We start from the raw sequence: 6,307 nt of genomic DNA on the forward strand, positions 1-6,307 counted from the left end.
ATGCTTGTCTGAAAGACTAAGCCATGCATGTGCAAGCGAAGCTTGAAAAAGTGGAACCGCGAATGGCTCATTAAATCAGTTACTATCTATTAGTTGATTTGCAAGCTAAATGAATAACTGCGGTAACCCTGCAGCTAATGCATGCTGATTGTCCGACACTGTCGGAGACTTTTACAAGACTACACCGGGTGATTTGCTAAGTACAGACACATCCCGTGATGAGTCCTAGTAACTGAAAGATCCCAGATAGCTTCGGCTTGGGGACGGAACTTCCGAATTTCTGACCTATCAACCTATGATGGTAGTGTAACGGACTACCATGGTTGTGACGGGTAACGGGGAATCAGGGTTCGATTCCGGAGAGGGAGCCTTAGAAACGGCTACCACATCCAAGGAAGGCAGCAGGCACGCAAATTACCCACTCTCCGCACGAGGAGGTAGTGACTAGAAATAATGATATGAACCTTTATGGTTTGTAATCAGAATGGAATGGACTTAAAAGCTCCATTGATGAACGAGTAGAGGGCAAGTCTGGTGCCAGCAGCCGCGGTAATACCAGCCTCTACAAGCGTATGCAATAGTTGCTGCGTTTAAAAAGCTCATAGTTGGATCTGTTTGAGTAGAACGGCAACATGGTCTTCAGTTAAATCTGTTGACTCGTTCCGCTCATCCTTCGCATCGAAGAAATAGTTTGCACTTAAATGTGACGAACTGTGGAAACGGTGTTTTCACCCTGAGAAAATTAGAGTGTTCAAAGCATCCTTTGGGATCGAATAATAAAGCATGGAATAATGGAGAATGACCCGCTACTCGATTGATGCCGGTTGGCTGAGTGCGGTAATGATTGAAAGGAACAGACGGGGGCATTTGTATTGCTACATTAGAGGTGAAATTCTTGGATCGTGGCAAGACAAACTACTGCGAAAGCATTTGCCAAGAATGTTTTCATTAATCAAGAACGAAAGTCAGAGTATTGAAGAGGATTAGATACCCTCGTAATTCTGACCATAAACTATACCAACCTACAATTTGTCAAAGTCGATCTTGACTTGGCAAGAGATTAACCGGGAAACCAAAGTTTATTGGTTCCGGGGGAAGTATGGTTGCAAAATCGAAACTTAAAGGAATTGACGGAAGGGCACCACCAGGAGTGGAGCCTGCGGCTTAATTTGACTCAACACGGGAAAACTCACCCGGTCCAGACATCTTAAGGATTGACAGATTGAATATCTTTCATGATTATATGGGCGGTGGTGCATGGCCGTTCTTAGTTAGTGGAGTGATCTGTCTGGTTAATTCCGATAACGAACGAGATCTTCTCCATCTAAATAATGAAATTCACTATATGTGAATTCAAACACTTCTTAGAGGAACTATGCGGAATTAAATACCGCAGATGAAGTGAGGCTATAACAGGTCTGTGATGCCCTTAGATGTTCTGGACTGCACGCGCGCTACACTGTGTACTTTTAGATTGAGTACTCAGCCCTTGGTCCGAAATGGACTGGGCAATCAGAGAAAAGTACAGCGCTTCAAGGGGATCGTCTGTTGTAACTTGCAGACGTGAACCAGGAATTCCTGGTACTTATGAGTCAACAACTCATAGGGATTACGTCCCTGCCCTTTGTACACACCGCCCGTCGCTACTACTGATTGGATAGTTAAGCAAGAATTGCAAATTCCTACTGTTGGGACTTCGGTCTCCGGCAACGGGATGAAGCGGATCGAGCTTAATTGTCTAGAGGAAGTAAAAGTCGTAACAAGGTTTCCGTAGGGGAACCTGCGGAAGGATCAGTGATTGATTCCTTCGGGCATGGCTGCTGGTAGAGGCCATGTCTGTAGTGCGCATGACGCTCTGTCGCTAGAGATTGCTTGGCAACCAATCTCGAATTATGTATCGAGCTCAAAAACTACTTGTGTGGATACATAGTTCAGCAGTCATGGCAAGGGACTGCTTAAAGGGAGACTAGTTAGCAAAAGCAGCCTAGCAGAACTGCAGCTATCTAGATCTCAGAAGCTGGGTTATAGAAGCCCAGCTATAGACTTGTGAATGAGAAAGGCCTAAAAAGGTCCACAAGTCGCGTGGTTAGAACCGACACGCAAAAATCCCAGCGAGTGACAGAGCGTTGCGCTGTTCAGTGGGAAAGAGTTGAGCTACTCGGGGCGCCCACTGAACTTGCTCCGAGCCAAAGGCTCGAAAAAACACAGCTTAGCCTCAGATCCTTTACATAGAAGGCTAGCTAAAATAAACTTACCTTGGACGAGGGTAAAGTTTAGTCAGTTCTTAGGGGAGAGTAATCCACAGCTTCTCGCCCTCTGAACATTCTCCCAGATATGTAGGTCTGGGAGAGTCTCCTCCTGTTCTTCGGAATCTGGAGGTAGACAAAGACAGTACGATACGATCTTGCATCGGGATGACTAACCGATAATGATCATAATCTGACAATTTTTCCGGCTTGAGGCACCGGAGTCAGATTAAAGACACATACTGAACTAAAGGCGTATGTGCAAAGCTTGTCGGAGTGTAGAGAGTCAAGCTGAGTTGACTCGTCACGTGGTGATGACAACAGCCATGTGCAAAACACTCACAACTTTATCGTCTATGTGGAAAAGGTTGCTAACAGCGCTCTCTATGAGAGGCCCTCGCATATAACTATACGAGGAAAAGGCGATAGAGTTGTTTGAATGTGGGGCAGGTTCATCGACAAGCTAAGTTGATCACATTCTTGTTGTGGCATCCTACTAGAATTGGTCACGGTCTGCACCAACTCTCCCCAAGTTGGCCAGACTTAAAACTAGAAATAAGGTTTGCAGCTATGTGAACCTAGAAACTGTAAAGGAGTTGAAAGAACTTAAAGGAATTGAAAGAGGCCTTGAGGTATATCCTCTTGGTAAAGACCCACAAAAGCTCACAAAAGTGGCTTCGAAGGGCAAAACTGGTTCATCCAAAACAATTGGAGAGCTTAAAGCAGAACCAATTCGAATGAAACACTATTGGTGAAACTTCATCATGAGAACGTCACAAGCTGATCACGCTCTATGATATGACTAGTATTATGTTGCTTCTAGTAGGCTAAGCGCAAGCCGAAACATCAACATGTGAAAGTCGTAGAATTTTGCAATCAAACTGTGGCTAGTACTGTGATGTTACTAGTAACCTGGTGTTCCGTCATATGGCCAAGAGAGCATTTGAAGGCGAAACTTCTGCATGGGAAAGCTGCATCATGATCAAAATTTTATATCGAGTATTATGTTGACGTTAGTAGGCCTTGGCCGAAAACGCAGCATGTGAAAGGTATAGATAAAAGTTATTGTTGCAGTCAGTACTGTGTAGTTACTAGTAGCTGGATTTAAGCTCAAAATGAGACACTGTTGGTGAAACTTCATCATGAGAATGTCACAAGCTGATCAAGCTCTATGATATGACTAGTATTATGTTGCTTCTAGTAGGCTAAGCGCAAGCCGAAACATCAACATGTGAAAGTCGTAGAATTTTGCGATCAAATTGTGGCTAGTACTGTGATGTTACTAGTAACCTTGTGTTACGTCATATGGCCAAGAGAGCATTTGAAGGCGAAACTTCTGCATGGGGAAGCTGCATCATGAACAAAAGTTTATATCGAGTATTATGTTGACATTAGTAGGCCCTGGCCGAAAGCGCAGCATGTGAAAGGTATAGATAAAAGTTATCGTTGCAGTCAGTACTGTGTAGTTACTAGTAGCTGGATTTAAGCTCGAAATGAGACACTGTTGGTGAAACTTCATCATGAGAACGTCACAAGCTGATCACGCTCCATGATATGACTAGTATTATGTTGCTTCTAGTAGGCTAAGCGCAAGCCGAAACATCAACATGTGAAAGTCGTAGAATTTTGCGATCAAATTGTGGCTAGTACTGTGATGTTACTAGTAACCTTGTGTTACGTCATATGGCCAAGAGAGCATTTGAAGGCGAAACTTCTGCATGGGGAAGCTGCATCATGAACAAAAGTTTATATCGAGTATTATGTTGACGTTAGTAGGCCCTGGCCGAAAGCGCAGCATGTGAAAGGTATAGATAAAAGTTAGCGTTGCAGTCAGTACTGTGTAGTTACTAGTAGCTGGATTTAAGCTCGAAATGAGACACTGTTGGTGAAACTTCATCATGAGAACGTCACAAGCTGATCACGCTCTATGATATGACTAGTATTATGTTGCTTCTAGTAGGCTAAGCGCAAGCCGAAACATCAACATGTGAAAGTCGTAGAATTTTGCAATCAAACTGTGGCTAGTACTGTGATGTTACTAGTAACCTTTTCTTACGTCATATGGCCAAGAGAGCATTTGAAGGCGAAACTTCTGCATGGGGAAGCTGCATCATGAACAAAAGTTTATATCGAGTATTATGTTGACGTTAGTAGGCCCTGGCCGAAAGCGCAGCATGTGAAAGGTATAGATAAAAGTTATCGTTGCAGTCAGTACTGTGTAGTTACTAGTAGCTGGATTTAAGCTCGAAGTGAGACACTGTTGGTGAAACTTCATCATGAGAACGTCACAAGCTGATCACGCTCTATGATATGACTAGTATTATGTTGCTTATAGTAGGCTAAGCGCAAGCCGAAACATCAACATGTGAAAGTCGTAGAATTTTGCGATCAAACTGTGGCTAGTACTTTGATGATGCTTGTAGCCAACCGAATTGGTTGAAAAGCCCAATAAGTAAGCTAACTTGGGAGAGCTTGTTGGAAACCAAATGCTACTAGATTGGTCCAAATACATCCTTCAACAGGGGATCACTTGGCTCGCTTTACGAAGAGGAGCACAGCTATATGTGTTAATTCGGTATGAATCGCAAGATTTGTTTACCGACCTCTCTAACGCAAAAGGCGGTCTCGGCTTCGGCTGTTGACTGCGTCCGATTCAGGGTTATATAACTCTCGATTGAACACATTGATGTTCTATTGTTGGTGCTTCCAATAAAATTGGAACACTTAAAGCAGAACCGATTCAAATAATAGCATTCTGATCAATGATTGCATTCCTTGATCAAGAACTGCTGGAGTCATTGTGATGGCGAATTTTCTTCATAAGAAAATTGCAAAGAGACGGAACTTAATGAGACTAGTATTATGTTGTTTCTAGTAAGCGGAAGCTGAAACAGCAACATGTGAAAATCAAGTTTTGTTCAATGATCTCGAGGCGATAAGTACTATGAAGCAACTAGTAGCCTAAGCATGACTCAGATTTGAGACAGTCAAAAAGACTGGCGAAACTTCTTCACATGAAAGTTACATAGAGAACTACAAATGTATACAGCGAGTATTATGTTGTTTCTAGTAGGCGAAAGCTGAAACATCAACATGTGAAAGTTGTCTGCAAACTGTAGAACGATATGTGATTAGTACTGTGCTGTTACTAGTAGCCAGTCTGACTGTAGAAGCCAAGACAAAGGGAAACTAATGCATCTGAAAAGGACAAGTTATGGAAAGGTATGCACGATAAGTATTATGTTGTTTCTAGTAAGCGGCAGCTGAAACATCAACATGTGAACGTCGTTGTGTACAGTAACCTAGAACTATATAGTCCTTAGTAACGTGCATTTACTAGTACCTGTAATTGGTATTCAGACTCAGGCAGTTTGGAATAGTTTGGCAAAGATGCACCAGAGAAAACTGGGATTTGATACAGAAATTGTTGAATACAAGTATTATGCTGCTTCTAGTAGGTTGAATCCGAAATATCAGCATGTGAAAATTGAAAACATTTCTGGTTCGAATTGTCACAAGTATTTGGTGATCTGAGTAGCCAAACTCACTACAACGCCAATTGAAGGCAAAAATTCTCAACGGGAAAAGCTATTCTCATTGAATGAGCTAACAAGACGAGTATTATGTTGCTTCTAGTAGGCGAAAGCCAAAACATCAACATGTGAAAGTCTTGCTGAACAAATTTAATGTTGTTGAGCTCAGTACCGTGTGAATTAGTAGCCATAATTGGCGAGCGAAAATTGAACTGGCGAAACTTCGTCTTTGGAAAATTGCAGATGCCGAGCACTTATTTTGCAACGAGTATTATGTTGACTGTAGTAAGCGAAAGCCGAAACAGCAACATGTGAAAGCTGTTGAAATTTGTGGTCATTTTGCAATAAGTACAAGGAGTGTAACTAGTAGCCAGGTCAAAATTTGGGATAAGAATGAGCAAAAATTCTGCATGAGAACAGTTGAAATTATGAAACTAAATTACAAAGACTAGTATTATGTTGTTTCGAGTACGCGAAAGCGGAAACATCAACATGTGAACGTTTGTAACGAAGTTTCGTTAATTTTCA

At 42.3% G+C, this 6,307-nt stretch overlaps 1 pseudogene; it reads left to right on the top strand.

Moving 5' to 3' along the window:
* Positions 1 to 4,756: 4,756 nt before the first annotated feature.
* LOC142355924 (5.8S ribosomal RNA) lies at positions 4,757 to 4,908 on the top strand (annotated as a pseudogene).
* The last annotated feature ends 1,399 nt before the right edge of the window (positions 4,909 to 6,307 follow it).

Source organism: Convolutriloba macropyga, unplaced genomic scaffold, assembly GCF_964194025.1.
Source record: "Convolutriloba macropyga unplaced genomic scaffold, txConMacr16.3 SCAFFOLD_2231, whole genome shotgun sequence".
NCBI lineage: Eukaryota > Metazoa > Xenacoelomorpha > Acoela > Convolutidae > Convolutriloba > Convolutriloba macropyga.